This window comes from Choloepus didactylus, chromosome 4 (assembly GCF_015220235.1).
Source record: "Choloepus didactylus isolate mChoDid1 chromosome 4, mChoDid1.pri, whole genome shotgun sequence".
Classification (NCBI taxonomy): domain Eukaryota; kingdom Metazoa; phylum Chordata; class Mammalia; order Pilosa; family Megalonychidae; genus Choloepus; species Choloepus didactylus.
The window spans coordinates 91,495,199-91,512,781 of record NC_051310.1 but is presented as its reverse complement, the minus strand read 5'-3'; the positions used below and the strand labels follow the sequence as shown (position 1 = coordinate 91,512,781).

Below are 17,583 nucleotides of genomic sequence, written 5' to 3'. Positions count from 1 at the left end.
AGTAAGAAAAAGACAACTAACCTAAGATAACTGCTTAACTTCCAACATGTTCCTACTTTACCCCAAGAAAGTTACATAATATAGCAACATTTCAGTGAACTTGTTCCTACTACAACCATCAGAAATTAACAGACCATAGTCATTTCTGGGCATCCCCAGAACGTTAAATAGCTTATCTGTTCTTCCTGGATTATTGTTCCCCCTTCCTTAATTGCTCTCTACTGCTAGTTCCCCTACATTCTACATTATAAACCATTTGTTTTACATTTTTCAAAGTTCACATTAGTGGTAGCATATAATATTTCTCTTTTTGTGCCTGGCTTATTTCGCTCAGCATTATGTCTTCAAGGTTCATCCATGTTGTCATATGTTTCACCAGATCGTTCCTTCTTACTGCCGCGTAGTATTCCATCGTGTGTATATACCACATTTTATTTATCCACTCATCTGTTGAAGGACATTTGGGTTGTTTCCATCTCTTGGCAATTGTGAATAATGCTGCTATGAACATTGGCGTGCAGATATCTGTTCGTGTCACTGCTTTCCGATCTTCCGGGTATATACCGAGGAGTGCAATCGCTGGATCGAATGGTAGCTCTATATCTAGTTTTCTAAGGAACTGCCAGACTGACTTCCAGAGTGGCTGAACCATTATACAGTCCCACCAACAATGAATAAGAGTTCCAATTTCTCCACATCCCCTCCAGCATTTGTAGTTTCCTGTTTGTTTAATGGCAGCCATTCTAACCGGTGTTAGATGGTATCTCATTGTGGTCTTAATTTGCATCTCTCTAATAGCTAGTGAAGCTGAACATTTTTTCATGTGTTTCTTGGCCATTTGTATTTCCTCTTCAGAGAACTGTCTTTTCATATCTTTTGCCCATTTTATAATTGGGCTGTCTGTACTATTGTCATTGAGTTGTAGGATTTCTTTGTATATGCAAGATATCAGTCTTTTGTCAGATACATGGTTTCCAAAAATTTTTTCCCATTGAGTTGGCTGCCTCTTTACCTTTTTGAGAAATTCCTTTGAGGTGCAGAAACTTCTAAGCTTGAGGAGTTCCCATTTATCTATTTTCTCTTTGTTGCTTGTGCTTTGGGTGTAAAGTCTAGGAAGTGGCCTCCTAATACAAGGTCTTGAAGATGTTTTCCTACATTATCTTCTAGGAGTTTTATGGTACTTTCTTTTATATTGAGATCTTTGGTCCATTTTGAGTTAATTTTTGTGTAGGGGGGTGAGGTAGGGGTCCTCTTTCATTCTTTTGGATATGGATATCCAACTCTCCCAGCCCCATTTGTTGAAAAGACCATTATGGCTCAGTTCGGTGACTTTGGGGGCCTTATCAAAGATCAGTCGGCCATAGATCTGAGGGTCTATCTCTGAATTCTCAATTCGATTCCATTGATCTATATGTCTATCTTTGTGCCAGTACCATGCTGTCTTGGCAACTGTGGCTTTATAATAAGCTTCAAAGTCAGGGAGTGTAAGTCCTCCCACTTCGTTTTTCTTTTTTAGAGTGTCTTTAGCAATTCGAGGCATCTTCCCTTTCCAAATAAATTTGATAACTAGCTTTTCCAAGTCTGCAAAGTAGGTTGTTGGAATTTTGATTGGGATTGCATTGAATCTGTAGATGAGTTTGGGTAGAATTGACATCTTAATGACATTTAGCCTTCCTATCCATGAACATGGAATATTTTTCCATCTTTTAAGGTCCCCTTCTATTTCTTTTAGTAGAGTTATGTAGTTTTCTTTGTATAGGTCTTTTACATCTTTGGTTAAGTTTATTCCTAGGTACTTGATTTTTTAGTTGCTATTGAAAATGGTATCTTTTTCTTGAGTGTCTCTTCAGTTTGTTCATTTCTAGCATATAGAAACATTACTGACTTATGTGCATTAATCTTGTATCCCGCTACTTTGCTAAATTTGTTTATTAGCTCTAGTAGGTGTATCGTTGATTTCTCAGGGTTTTCTAGATATAAGATCATATCATCTGCAAACAATGACAGTTTTACTTCTTCTTTTCCAATTTGGATGCCTTTTATTTCTTTGTCTTGCCGGATTGCCCTGGCTAGCACTTCCAGCACAATGTTGAATAACAGTGGTGACAGCGGGCATCCTTGTCTTGTTCCTGATCTTAGGGGGAAGGCTTTCAGTCTCTCACCATTGAGTACTATGCTGGCTGTGGGTTTTTCATATATGCTCTTTATCATGTTGAGGAAGTTTCCTTCAATTCCTACCTTTTGAAGTGTTTTTATCAAAAAGGGATGTTGGATTTTGTCAAATGCTTTTTCAGCATCTATTGAGATGATCAATTGATTTTTCCCTTTCGAGTTTTTAATGTGTTGTAATACATTGATTGTTTTTCTGATGTTGAACCATCCTTGCATGCCTGGAATGAACCCCACTTGGTCATGGTGTATGATTTTTTTAATGTGTCTTTGGATTCGATTTGCAAGTATTTTGTTGAGGATTTTTGCATCTATATTCATTAGGGAGATTGGCCGGTAGTTTTCCTTTTTTGTAGCATCTTTGCCTGGTTTTGGTATTAGATTGATGTTAGCTTCATAAAATGAGTTAGGTAGTGTTCCATTTTTTCAATGTTTTGAAAGAGTTTGAGTAAGATTGGTGTCAGTTCTTTCTGGAAAGTTTGGTAGAATTCCCCTGTGAAGCCATCTGGCCCTGGGCATTTATTTGTGGGAAGATTTTTGATGACTGATTGGATCTCTTTGCTTGTGATGGGTTGGTTGAGGTCTTCTATTTCTTCTCTGGTCAGTCTAGGTTGTTCATATGTTTCCAGGAAATTGTCCATTTCTTCTACATTATCCAGTTTGTTGCCATACAGTTGTTCATAATATCCTCTTATAATTTTTTTAATTTCTTCAGGATCTGCAGTTATGTCACCTTTTTCATTCATTATTTTGTTTATATGGTTCTTCTCTCTTTTTGATTTTGTCAGTCTAGCTAGGGGCTTGTCAATCTTGTTGATCTTCTCAAAGAACCAACTTTTGGTGATATTTATCCTTTCTATTGTTTTTTTGTTCTCTATGTCATTTATTTCTGCTTTAATCCTTGTTATTTCTTTTCTTGTACTTGGTTTAGGATTGGTTTGCTGTTCATTTTCTAGCTTCTTCAGTTGATCCATTAGTTCTTTGATTTTGGTTCTTTCTTCCTTTTTAATATATGCGTTTAGTGCTATAAATTTCCCCCTTAGCACTGCTTTTGCTGCGTCCCATAGGTTTTGGTATGTTGTGTTCTCATTTTCATTCGTCTCTATATATTTAGCAATTTCTCTTGCTATTTCTTCTTTAACCCACTGATTGTTTAGGAGTGTGTTGTTTAACCTCCAGGTATTTGTGAATTTTCTAAGTCTCTGATGGTTATTGACTTCTAATTGTATTCCATTGTGGTCAGAGAATGTGCTTTGAATAATTTCAATCTTTTTAAATTTATTGAGGCTTGTTTTATGTCCCAGCATATGATCTATTCTGGAGAAAGTTCCGTGAGCACTAGAAAAGTATGTGTATCCTGGTGATTTGGGATGTAATGTCCTGTAGATGTCTGTTAAATCTAATTCATTTATCAGATTGTTTAGGTTTTCAATTTCCTTATTGGTCTTCTGTCTGGTTGATCTATCTATAGGAGAGAGTGATGTGTTGAAGTCTCCCACAATTATTGTGGAAACATCAATTGCTTCCTTAGTTTTGCCAATGTTTCTCTCATGTATTTTGTGGCACCTTGATTGGGTGCATAGACATTTACGATTGTTATTTCTTCTTGCTGAATTGCCCCTTTTATTAGTATGTAGTGGCCTTCTTTGTCTCTCAAAACATCCCTGCATTTGAAGTCTATTTTATCTGAGATTAATATTGCTACACCTGCTTTCTTTTGGCTGTAGCTTGCATGAAATATTTTTTTCCATCCTTTCACTTTCAGTTTCTTTGTGTCCCTGTGTCTAAGATGAGTCTCTTGTATGCAACATATTGATGGTTCATTTTTTTGATCCATTCTGCGAATCTATATCTTTTAATTGGGGAGTTTAATCCATTTACATTCAACGTTAAAACCGTGAAGGCATTTCTTGAATCGGCCATCTTATCCTTTGGATTATGTTTGCCATATTTTTCCCTCTCTCTATTAATATCCTTTATTGTACCCATACCGAATCTCTTTAGTACTGAACCTTTCTCCAAGTCTCTCTGTCCTGTCTTTGTTTCTCTGTCTGTAGGGCTCCCTTTAGTATCTCCAGTAGGGCAGGTCTCTTGTTAGCAAATTCTCTCAGCATTTCTTTGTCTGTGAAAAATTTAAGCTCTCCCTCAAATTTGAAGGAGAGCTTTGCTGGATAAAGTATTCTTGGCTGGAAATTCCTCTCACTCAGAATTTTAAATATATCGTGCCACTGCCTTCTTGCCTCCATGGTGGCTGCTGAGTAGTCACTACTTAGTCTTATGCTGTTTCCTTTGTATGTGGTGAATTGCTTTTCTCTTGCTGCTTTCAGAACTTGCTCCTTCTCTTCTATGTTTGACAGTGTGATCAGTATATGTCTCGGAGTGGGTTTTTTTGGATTTATTCTATTTGGAGTTCGCTGAGCATTTATGATTTGTGTATTTATGTTGTTTAGAAGATTTGGGAAGTTTTCCCCAACAATTTCTTTGAATACTCTTCCTAGACCTTTACCCTTTTCTTCCCCTTCTGGGACACCAATGAGTCTTATATTCGGACGTTTCATATTATCTATCATATCCCTGAGGTCCATTTCGAGTTTTTCAATTTTTTTCCCCATTCTTTCTTTTATGCTTTCATTTTCCATTCTGTCATCTTCCAGGTCACTGATTCGTTGTTCAACTTCCTCTAGTCTTGTACTATGAGTGTCCAGAATATTTTTAATTTGGTCAACAGTTTCTTTAATTTCCATAAGATCATCCATTTTTTTATTTAGTCTTGCAATGTCTTCTTTATGCTCTTCTAGGGTCTTCTTGATTTCCTTCATATCCCGTACTATGGTCTCATTGTTCATCTTTAGTTCTTTGAGTAGCTGCTCTAGGTGTGTCTCTTCTGGTCTTTTGATTTGGGTGCTTGGGCTTGGGTTATCCATATCGTCTGGTTTTTTCATATGCTTTATAATTTTCTGTTGTTTTTGGCCTTGTGGCATTTGCTGAACTTGATAGGGTTCTTTTAGGGTTTGTAGACCAGTTGAAGTCCTTATCTGTAATTTATCAGATCTACAGCTTCGTGGAGTACACTTTCTCTAACTAACCAGCAGGTGGCGTCCACGAGCCACCTGTTCTCCACAAGCCAGATCTCCCCTGCTTAGCCTTTTGGTGAGTGGGGGAGTGAGTCTTGTGGGGCCCAATTGGTGTACCAAGCTTGCGTGTGTAGTTGGTGTTGCCTGCCCTGTATGTGGGGCGTGTTTCTGGGCAGTCGGGGAGGGGGGGTGGCCCTAACAATCAAATCTCCCTGATGATCCTAGAGTTTTAAAGCTACTGCAATAGTCTAATCCTTCAGTTCAGTCCTGCCACAGTTTGTCTCTGCCACTGACCCACAAGTCTTTGGTATTGGCGTATGGCTCCTGAGACTTGCAAGTGGGCCCCTCTTCCAGGCTGTGCACCCCGGGTCCTCTGTTGAGGGATGACTGTGCTATGTCACAGGTGAGTGCCGTCCCCCCAGGGCAGTTCTGGGCTGCTGGGCTGTGTTGGAAGGCTCCCAGTCTGCTCAAATGATGGCTGAATGGGGCTCTGTTAATTCACACTGCTCCCCCTTCCCAGCTCTGGGACATTCAGCTGAGGTTGCAGGGAAGCTAATGTCCACGCCCAGTTTTGTGGTGTGTGCCTGTTATTTGAAGCACTTCCGTCACACTGGGTTGTCTGGGGCAGCTCTGGGCTATGGGGCTGGCGATGGGCAGGAGTGTTTCCTGTCCACCAGGATGGTGGCTGTGAGCGGACACCCCCCTTTTCTTGGGAAGTTGTGTTGTTTAGTGAATTTCTCAGCCACTGGATTATTGCCTTTTGTCTCAGAGCTCTCTTAGTTCTGCTCTTGACTTGACGTGCCCAAATTTCAATTCTTTGAAGCTTTCTGTATTGAGCTTCTTAGAGTAATTGTTTTAGAAAAAGCAAAAAGGATTTAAAAAAAAAAAAAAAAAAAAAAAAAAGGCCCTCCTCAGAGATCTAATGGGTTATTGAAATGCTAATAGACAAAGCAACCAGGGCCATTAAGGAAAGGTCCACAGGGCAGAGAGATCAGCCTTGCTTCGGGATTTGCATATGCGCCTCAAGGCCTGATCTCCGCCCTTCCCCTTTCTGTGTTCACCAGAACTCCAAAAATCCTCTGCTTTTATTTTGGAGTTTTTCGTGTTGTTTTTTTTTCTATGCCTGTCTCCTCTCTGCTGGGCTGGCTGCTCTCAGAGTCTCTGGTGTCTGGTCTCAGTCTATCTATGGTTGGAGTTTGAATCAGTAGAATGAGTTTCCGATAAGAGCAGCCACTGCAATTCTCCCTTCTCCTTCCCGGAGCTGACAGCCCCTCCTCCCCCGGGACTGAGCCTGGCAGGGAGGGGCGCGGGTCCCCTGGCCGCAAAAACTTACAGATTTCGCTGATCTCAGCAGTTCCACGTTTTCATGAGTGTTGTATGAAGTATGCCCAAAGACAGATTGCTCTGTGGTGTCCAGTCCACGCAGTTCCTGGCTTTTTACCTACTTTCCTGGAGGAGTAACTAAAACATACAGCTCACCAGTCTGCCATCTTGCCCCGCCTCCCTGCTTCATTTATTTTTAAGCTCTATTAGATGCATATGCATTTATGATTGTTATGTCTTCCTGATGAATTGACCCTTTTATGATTATAACATGCCCCTTTATCTCTGGCAATACTTATCTTCAAGTTTATTTATTTAATATTAATATAGCCACCAAACTCTCTTATGATTAGAGTTTATGTTAGTGTCTTTTCTCATCTTTTTACTTTTAATCTGTGCCCTTGTATTTAAAGTGTGTCTCTTGCAACCAGCATAACTGGAGATTTTTTTTTTGTCTAGATTGACAATCTTTATTTTTTAAATTGGAGCGTTTAGTGTATTTGCATTTAAAATAATTATGGATATGGTTGGGTTTAAGTTTGGCCTCTTACTTTGTGTCCCATCTGTTTCTTATATATTTGTTCTTCATTTAGTGCCTTCTTTTGAATTAATCACATTTTTCTTATTCCATTTTATTCCTTTGTTGGCTTTTTAACTATACTTCTTTGTATTTTTACAAAAATATTTTTTCTAGAAATTATAATGTGCATCTGTAATTTTTCACATTTAAATAACCATGTAATTAGTTTATCCCATTTAACAAACATGTCAGAATCTTATAAAGTATGATTACTTTTAATTCTCCTTCCAATTATGGTATTTGTCATGTATTTTACATCTACACATATTATAAATCCCACAGTTCAATGTTACTATTTTTTGGTTGAAATAGTACGTGTGTGTGTGTCTATAAATATGTATTTCTGCATACATTTAACCTTTTCCTGTGATCTCCCTTCCTGAAGATCTGGGATTTCATTTGTTCCTCAGTCTAAAGAACATCCTTTAGTATTTCTTTTAGTGAAGTCTACTGGTGATGATTTTTCTCTTCTGTTTGTTTAAAAATGTCTTAATTTGCCTTTATTTTTGAATACTTTCACAGTGTATAGAATTAGAGATCTGCAGATTTTTTCTTTCAGCACTTTAAAAACATCATTGCATTGTTTTCTCAGCTTTATTGTTTCTGTTGAGAAGTTTGCTGTCAATGTTATTGTCATCCTTCTAAATTTAATGTTTCTCTCCCCCTCCCCCAAGGGCTGCCTTTAATATTTTCTTGTTATCTTTGGATTTCAGTAGTTTGATTACCATGTACTTAGCTATGGTTTTCTCTGTATTTATCCAATTTGTGATTTACTGAGCTTTTTGGGTTGATGTGTTTCACAAAATATTGAAAATTCTGTGCCCTTATCCCTTCAAATACTTCTTTTGCTTTAATTCTCTTTGCTCTCCTATTGGACTGCAATTTTATTTATATTACACTAATTGATACTTTTTCACACACTCCAGTGATACATTCTGTTTTTAATTCTTTTTTTTCTTGTGCTTCAGTTTTATTTTTTTATTGACCTGTCTTTGAGTTTATTGATCCTTTCTTATGCTATGTCCAATTAGTTATTAATTACTTTTTCATTTCAGATATTTATTTTTTTAGGTCTGAAATTTACATTTAATTCTTCTCTAGAGTTTCTGTTTCTCTGATGAAATTCTCCACATTTCCCCCATGATGTTTTATGTTTTCCTCCAATTCCTTTAATATGTTTATAATTGTAATTTCAAAATTCTGGTCTGCTAATTTCATTATCTGAGACATCTGTAAGTCTGCTTCTATTGACTGTTTTTCCTCTTGATTATAGTTTTCATGTGTTTTTTTTTTTGCATTTATTTTGATTTTTGATGATATGTTAGATGTTATGTATAAAAGAACAATAGAAACTGAAGTGGGCAATATTTACTCCCTGGAAGCAGATGCCCTTTTCTCTCAGCTGCTAAAATGATGGTTTTCATTCAAGTCTGGTATCAAATGTCTTGAGGACGGGGTTAGGCTTCTCCCTTGGGACCTAAGTATTACATGGTCATCAGATCTCTTTCTAATTGTTTTCCTGCTTTCAGATTTTAATCCACTGGGAGATCTCTAGCTCTGTTTTTTCTGCTCAGGCCTGTGCTCTGCTGCATACTCAATAAAAGTCCTGTGGGGGAAAATTTGTAGGCAGTGAGGGCCATCTCTGTTTGGAGGACTTAATCAGAATAGAATCTGTCCTACCAGCACTTACGACCATTACAAGTTTATCTGTTTTCTCCTTAATCCATCTAAGTACCCCTATCTGTTTCTAAGTATCCTTCTCTGCCTGCCTGTGTCCTCAAATAAAAGCATAAAAAGCGTAAGGCTAAAACCAGCCACTGGTCTCCACTCACTTATGAAGGGGTTGTCTTTCTCTAGAATTTGGTTCATTTATATCTCTGCATCTTCAGCTCTCTGATGAGGTTTACAAAATATGATTTTGTAGTTTATCTTATGTTTTGTCATTGTTACAGTGGGAGTGACTTTTTTTTTTATGATATTCTCCATCCTAACTGGAAGCCCAGAACATTTTTATTTTAATATGAAAATTCCATTTTCAAGGTAGCAAAACTTTAAATATTTAAAAAGTATTAAGCAAGCCAAGGGAAATGCTTCTATAGGCTAGGCTGCTTTCATAAATTTGTAGCCCTGATCTGAAATCATTCATCATTGATGGGATAATTGTGAATTACTATAATACCTTATTTCCCTGAAAAATGGCTTTGGATTTTCATTGAAATGTACTGTACTTAGGGAGTATGTCATGCATATGTTCTTCACATCTTTCACAAGTGATAGGGAAAGAAGTTAAGAATCTGCTGTTAAGAGTCCATTGGTGCCTGTGGTTTATTCTTCCCACCACTTAAGTTCCTGGTTCACAGCAGGCCTTGTCTTGACTGCAAATATGAAGGTATCTCCTGGTGGGGAGAAGAGAAAGAGCTGAGGTCGGCAGGGCTGTGTGTGTGCATAGGGAGCAAGATGGGGCAAGAGAAATGCATTAGGATGGGAAGAAGGAGCCAGGAGTCCAAATTACCAAATCCAATGTGGTGTATAATCCCAAGGCCCTGTGCAGGATGCTGGGCTTCCTTTCTCCAAGCCCAGTGAGTGCTTGAGACGTGCATCAGGATGCCTGTCAGAGGGACCCTCAAAATAGAGAATGAGCAATACCCAGAGTAACACACTGCAGTCCTGCAGCTCTTAACCTGTTATTAATAAAATTATATTTTTTCATGCATTTTGTAGTGAACAGTTTATCTTATTCTTCTCATATATAACCCTTAATAAGCCCAATGATCAAACTCTTGACAGGGTATATCATTCTCCAAGTTCTGAAGTTCTGCCAAAAGTCTGTCCTTCGGACTTGTAGGTGATCATTGACAAAGCCAGAAACCTGTTCTTTTGACTATGGGTGACAACGGAAGGAGTGAGCGGTGTGTAGTTTGAGTTTACCATGATGTGCACATTTGTTACACCCATTTCCTACCTTGGCCCCAACCTGGGTGATCATAGCTTGTTGATGTTTTATGTCTGGACCATCTCTTTGTCAAGTCAGTTTTGCAGCATTTACTTTTCCTCTCATTTCCAGTCTTTTTTTTTCTGCCCTCAGGCCTCTCTACTCATCTTCACTGTGACTGTTTTATTTCAGCATTGGAATTTATTTTATTGGTTCTTTAAATTTGAGTAAGCTGTTCTTTTGGGGTTTCTCAGAATTCTTACATTTGGTTAGCCGTTTTTACCCTCCGTGAAAAGTTAAAACCCTCAATGAAGTAAATAAGTGTGCACAAACACATGCATATTTTTGATTAAGTAGCGAAATGCTCAAAAACAATGCAATTCTTTTGAATATTTTTATGCCCTGTGTTAAGAGAGAAAGAAGTGACATGCTTAATTAATGAGATACTTTGCAGAAATGCAAAGGTTAATCTAGAAGATTAAATAAACACTCAGAAACACACACAATTCTTACAACATTTTTATATGCAGTTTAAAATAGATGGCACATATTTAATATCAATACTGTACAAATTCTAAATTTAATTTAAAAAACGAATACTCAGAAGCATATCAATTCTTACAAAGTCAGTAACCAAATGAGCACCAAATGGAATGGAAGAGAGGGAGCCTAAGGCTCCATTTTGTATCAATCAATGTATTTCAGTCCCTTGCTGACAGTGACTGGTTCAGGAACTAGCACTTAAGTCAGGCCAATCAGATCCAATGAGAGTCAATTCTGGGATTTTTGTTCATTTGTTTGAGTACTTGGGGAAGCAGACTCACTTTTTCTTTCAGGATTTGAACCTGGCAGTATGTGATATTATAACTGCCATCGTCATCTTGTGGTTATGACAGGGGAGACTTTCTGAGAATGAATTTTATCCAGAGAAAGCAGACCTTAGTGATGAGTGGTGACACTCTTTGGGCACCTGCATCCAGCCGTGCCTGAAGGCAGCCATATCTCTCAACTTTTCAGCCACATGTGTCACCAAATTCTCTTTTGCTTTAAGACAGTTTGGGTGGAGTTTTCTGTGCCTTGTGACAGAAATGCAAACTAGGATGCCTATTGAAATCCTCCAATCGGTATCTTGGAGACCGTGTAGAGAAAACCACACAAACCAAATATTTTACCTTTCAGCATTCCCTACTACTACAGCTCCTCCATATGCACACCCACACCTACTTAAAACCATGAAGCACATCAGGACCAAAATCTTTCAACAGATACCAGTCTGCTGTTCAGTCAGATGGACCTATTACATGGCAGTGACTCAGCGACTCCTTCCAAGGGTCACCCCAACCTGAAAGATCCCTTCCTATCTTAGTCTACTGTACTCTTCCTTATCTCTTTTAACCAGCTCTGGGAAAACCATCTCATAGAAAATCCTTCTTGCTTGTTTAAGTTGTCCCTCAACCAGGGAAGGTCAGAGCTAGAAGGCCAAATCTTAGAGATCATTTAGGTGCAGAAAGAGGAAGTGACTTGTCCAACTTCACTTAGTTCAAGGGTCAACACAAGCAACCAGGTTTCTGGATTTCTATTTCAGCCCTCCTTCCACCACCATGTGACAAGTTTTATTTACATTCTGTGTTTTTGCACTGTGGTATCTCAGGTGCTTTTAGGTCAGTGTTGCCTGTCTTGGCATTTAAGCTTCTAGGGAGCAGAGATGCTGTCATTTGAGCTGGGCCTCAAATTTGGCATTCTGCTCAAATGAGAGTGCAACAGGAGGTACTGATGATGAAAATTGGGGATGGAGAGGTTGCTTTGGGCCAGCGACTCTGGAGACCCAAACCTCGGGCTGGCCAGTGGTAGATATAGGCTGGGTCTGTGTGAAGTGTGGGGTGGGACATTCCCACAGGAGCCCAATTGAATTCTTGTTCTGCCATGGGGACTATATCCTTTGGAGTCATTGCTCCTCCAAGAGAAATGGGCCTTATGTTTCACTCTGATTTCACTGCATGGGGGATAAGCTCTCCAAGTGGACTGAAAGCTTTTTGGGAGCTGGGACCAGTGTGCAGTGGATATATGAATGAGTTTGTGTGACTTCCTATATATTCTTCTTACTCATCGGTAAGGACCCCAGTCCTGAGAAGGGGCAACTCTGTGTTCCATGTTATCTGTCTCCTTAGCTTATTTGATCAGGGATAGACATGTGATCTACCTTATCAGTTCCTTTCCCAAGAATTTGAAATCAAGACCCTGAGAGAATGAGTGGGGTGCTGAGCTGGGAGGTCAGAAGGACTGAGAGCCTGTGTCAGCTATGGAAAGCCTGTTCTGGATGAGCCAGAACCACAGCACCTGGGAGAAACCCTTCAACAGAGAGAACCGAAAACATGATTGCACCATCCAGAACCAGAGGAGGGAGAGAAGCTCCAAGTGATTTTCCAGCTCCTGTGGGAGTTACTTTCGCTTCTTATTCTATACTTCCTCAACTTTCCTTTGTAGCTCTTCAGTAAAATCCTCTATTGGTTGAACTAGTTTGAGGGAGTTTCTGTTCCTTGTAACGAAATGGTCCCTGATTAAGAGAGTGTCTCATTTATGCTGCATCTCCAGCTCATCACAGCAAACCCTGTGTTTGCTGAATGCACACATGTGCCCTGAGGGCTGTGCAGCTGCAATGGAGGCACATTCAACAGTCCAGGTGGCCCCAGATTCAGACACTAATGCTTCTTAACCTAAAAAAGAACACTGGGGAGGAAGGGTGCATCTCTAGCTGCTTTTACCTGGGTATTTCTGGTATGTCCATAAGGGAGGATTGATTCTAGGGACAGAAGGCTATTAGCTCTGGTGTCCTCTTCAAAACCACCTGGGACATGGTGTTGCTTGTCTCCAGGGTTCTTGCTCACCCTCTTTCTTGGGTTGGTGGAGTGGGGCGGGATCCTAAACAACAAGCATTTGTTGTCTCATTTTTTTTTTCTTTATTGGTGGTACATGACAAGGTAGAGCTCTCAGCTCCTCCCCTTCCTCAGGGGGTCTGAGGTGGATGCTGTGGAGGATGGGTGATTCTCAGTGTTGGGGGATCCAGTTGGGGGTAGGAATCCCTGGCAGCTGATGGCCTCTCTCTTCCTTTTGTGCTGTTGCTGGGACTAGTGGTCCAGGGGCTCTTACTCCTTGGAGGCCATGTAGACCATTAGGTCCACCACCCTCTTGCTGTAGCCTAGTTCATTGTCACACTAGGAAACGAGCTTGACAACGTGGTCATTGTCAAAAGTGGAAGAGTGGGTGTCACTGTTAAAGTCACAGGAGACAATCTGGTCCTCAGTGTAGCCCAGGATGCCCTTTAGAGGGCCCTCTGATGCCTGCTTCACCAACTTCTAGATGTCATTGTATTTGGCCACTTTCTCCAGTCAGCAGGTCAGATCTACGATGGACAGTTTGGGGATGGGGACATGCTAGTGAGCTTCCCATTCAGCTCTGGGATAACTACTGCCTTGGCAGTGCTAGTAGATGCAGGGATGATGATCCAGGCAGCCCCACATCTATCCAAAGAGGCCATCCACAGTCTTCTGGGTAGTAGTGATGGTGTGGACAGTGGTCATGAGTCCCTCCATGATGCCAGAGTTGTCATGGATGATCTTGGCCAGGGGGGCCAGGTGGTTGGTGGTGCAGGTAACATTGCTGATGATCTTGAGGGAGTTGTCATACTTCTCATGGTTTAAGTCCATCACAAACATGGGGGCATTATCCGAAGGGGCAGAGATAATGAATGACCCTTTTGGTGCCACCCATCAAGTGAACCCCGACCTTCTCCATGGTCATGAAGATACCAGTGAATTCCACAACATATTCAGCATGAGCATCACCCCATTTGATGTTGGTGGGATCTTGCTCCTAGGAGATAGTAATAGGATTCCCACAGGTGACAACCTTCCTATTCTCAGCCTTTATGGTGCCATTGAACTTGCCATGGGTGGAATCATACTGCAACATGTAGCCCATGTAGTTGAGGTCAACAAAACCTAAACCTTGCTGGAGTTTACAGCAGCCCTGGTGTCCAGGGGCCCAGTATGGCCAAATCTGCTTATTCTGACTTCACCATCATTTCTCAGAGATGCGTCTGGCACTGCACAAAAAGATGCGGCTGTCTGTCGAGCGGGGAGAAGCAGAGAACCTGTTGAAAGTTAGAAGTCCAACATCAAGGTTGCAACAGGCCATGCTTTCTCCCTGAAGTCTGTAGTGTTCTGGCGCTGGCTTGCTGCACTCCTTGGTGTTCCTTAGCTTCCATCTCTGCCTATATCACATGGTCTCTTTGTGGCTTTCTCTGACTTCTGGCTTCTCTCCTTACCTATCCTTTAGGACCCTATTCCTCCCTTTTGCCTGCAGTCTTGCCCCAGTTCTTTGAGTCTCAATTAATTGCAATCTCATTCCCTCCCTCCCCTTCTCCCTCTCTTTCTCCTCCTCCCTCTTTTCCTTTTTTCTTGAAACTGAATACTTAGGTATTTTCTGGTTCATCCCTGTGTCACCTGGACCCAGCGTAGTTCCTGACGCCCAGTGGCTGGTACCCAGGCCCCCCATAGGGCTGGGATGGCTCTGCCTGTGGAGAGGCTCATAGTACAAAGGATCCTAGGGATTGCACTCAACAGGTTGCTCCACTCTGGGGTAGAGCTATGCTCAGGGGTTAGGGGTTATGGGCTATAGCTGGGACTGATAATGGGGTATCATAAAGCAGGGACAGAGAGAGCTCAGGGGAAGGGCTTGGATCTGCCAGTGAGGGATGGAAGAGCAAAGCTCGGGGCAAGGGTTCTTTGGGGCCATGATAGAGAACTCTGAGCCTCTGAAGGGACTCTCCTTGATCCTAGACTTCTGAGTGCTTTTCCAGGCTGAGAAGGATGCCTGAAGGGTGGGCCCAGGGTTTCTCTGGTCTTGATGCCACCCTTCAAGTGAGCCCCAGCCTTCTCCATGGTCATGAAGACACCAGTGAACTGGTAAGACATCTATACAGAAAAGAACATGTTTTAGATGGACCTTGGGCTCACATCCACACCCTCCCACTTCTTTTACCAGATGTCTCTGGAGGGTTCCCCAGTTCCAGGTGGGCAGCAGGGCCTTGGCACCACAATGCATCATCTCTTCTCACTGTGAGGGAGGCAGAGTCCCCCAGGGCTTGGCACACAACCAGCATAGGGAGCACTGAGAGTGGAAGTCAGAAGGATGCAATAGATGCCTCTGTAATTGGAGTTATAGTGCTAACAGTACCTGCCATGTACTGATCATTGCTTTGAGGACAGCCCCAAGTTCAGCAAAGTATAAATGCAATTTTATTTAATTACCACAATCACCCTTATGAAGTAGGTATTATTATTACCATTCTAGAGGGGATGAAACAGGCTCAGAATGGTTACATTCCTTCTGGGTCCTTAGGCTTTCATGGGGCTGGGCAGTGCTGAGAGGGCAGAGATGTGAGCCTCACCTGAATGGCCTCCTGCATTTAACAGGGGTGATGGATGGAACAAGCCCAGTTCAATTACCTGCTCCTCTATGAAAACCTCCCAGTCCTCCTTGTTGGAACCAATGGATCCTGTCTTTGTGCTCTTGGAGCCCTTCGTGGAGGCTCTTTTATACCAGGACTCACATTTTGCCTTCATTTAAGGTGTCTCTGTGGACATCTCTGCCTATGGATTCTGGACTCCTGGCTGGGATCTTTGTCTCACGTCCTGTTCTGTGACTGGCATATGGTAGGTGATTAGGAGACATTGTGGAATAGAATTTGGGGGAACATATTTGAATGGGCTGCTTTTCTAGGGGGTTTTAGGCAATCTGAGGGGAACTGTAGAGCCTTCAGACCCTGGGGAGAATGGAGAAGAGGAGGGCCAGGTGTTTGGGAGATAAGAAGAAATATAGTAGAAGGTAAAAATAACCAGAGATGTGCTTTGGAAACCAAATTAGTCAGGAGAAGCCAATTGCTGTAGCAGAGAAACTCAAGATTGTGATGTCTTAGCATACATAATAGAAGTTTATTTTTTGCTCATATAACAGTATGACATAGGTGTTTGGCAGGTGGCCTTCCATGTGGTGATTCAGGGATCCAGTATCCTTCCATTTTGTAGATCCACCATCTCCTAGGACCACAGAATACTCTGCTGGATGCTCTATATCCAGGCAGTAGATGGTATGAGAGACAGACTTGGAGAGGGAGAAGGAGAAGGAGAAGGAGAAGGAGAAGGAGAAAACCACATGGGAGGCTTTTATGGACCAGCTGTGGAAGTGGCATCTTTCACTTCTGCTCACACTCCATTGGCTAGAAAAAATTCAGCCCCATGGCCACACTTAATTGTAAGAAAGGCAGGGAAGACACAGATTTATACCACGCCCCCCCAAGACATATAGCTTTGTGACCTTGGATGAGTCACTTTTTCTGTAAGAATATCAGTTGCATTAGTTTTCAGAAAGGGAACATAATTAGAGCTACATCTCAGGTCAGTTGTGAGAATCAAATAAAATGTTGCATAAGAAGCTTTTGGCAAACTCTATAGCACTGTTCAAATGTTGCCTGCTTTTTGTGGTCTTTCCAAGTTTGTCTGGGGCCTGCTGTGCCTCCCCTTCTCTTGGAGATCGAGCTCTGCCGTCATTTATGCATAGGTCCCACCCCCAGCCTGCTTGGAGTGGGACCAGGGAACCAGCTGGGATGACCTGGTTCCCTGAAGCCACATGCAGAGGCTTGGAGGGTCTTTGCAAGGAAAAGCTTGGGATTAACAGATGTGGTTGGGGGGTTTCCAGCTGGGAACACATGCAGCTCAACAGGAAGGATGGTGATTAGTGACTCTGCCAATGCTTTTAAAAAATGATTCTTTTTTTCATTTTAAATCAGTACAGGCTCATTAAAGAATAGGGTTAAACATAGAAAAATACAAAGAAAAAATAAAAGGCACTTCCAGTACCAACACAGAACCATTGGTAACATTTTGTTTCTGCTGTTTTTTTTTTCCTTTTGGTATTTTCTCTCTGTGAGTATGCTTTTAATTCATTTATTTTTAATCAAAAGTTATTTTGATACATAGTGCATACAAAATTCAAAAGTTATATAGGGTTGTGAAAAATAAGTCTCCCTCCTCTTCCTTGTCTCCCAATCACCCAGTTCCCTTCCTGGAAGGCAGCCTCAGTACTAGTCCCCTGTTTCGTTCCAAAACTAATCAATGCACATATAATATATGCATGCATATTCTTTTATTTTTAAACACACATTTTAGCATGGCATATACCCTGTTCAATAACTTACTTTTTCACATAACAATTTATCTTAAAGATTACTCCACATCCGTTCATAGGAGCTGCCTCATTCATTTTAAGGCTGTGTAATACTCAATTGTATGGATTATATCATACTTTACTTTACCAGTCTGCTATTAAGAATAGTTTGTTTCCAGTCTTTTGAATTTTTAACAAAGCTTCAATGAATAATCTTATACATATGTCATTTCATGCATGTGCTAGCATATCTGTAGGATAATTTCCTGGAACTGTAATTG

At 41.0% G+C, this 17,583-nt stretch overlaps 1 pseudogene; it reads right to left on the bottom strand.

Annotated features, from left to right (window-relative positions):
• Positions 1-13,221: 13,221 nt before the first annotated feature.
• LOC119532731 lies at positions 13,222-15,545 on the bottom strand (annotated as a pseudogene).
• Between the last annotated feature and the right edge of the window lie 2,038 nt (positions 15,546-17,583).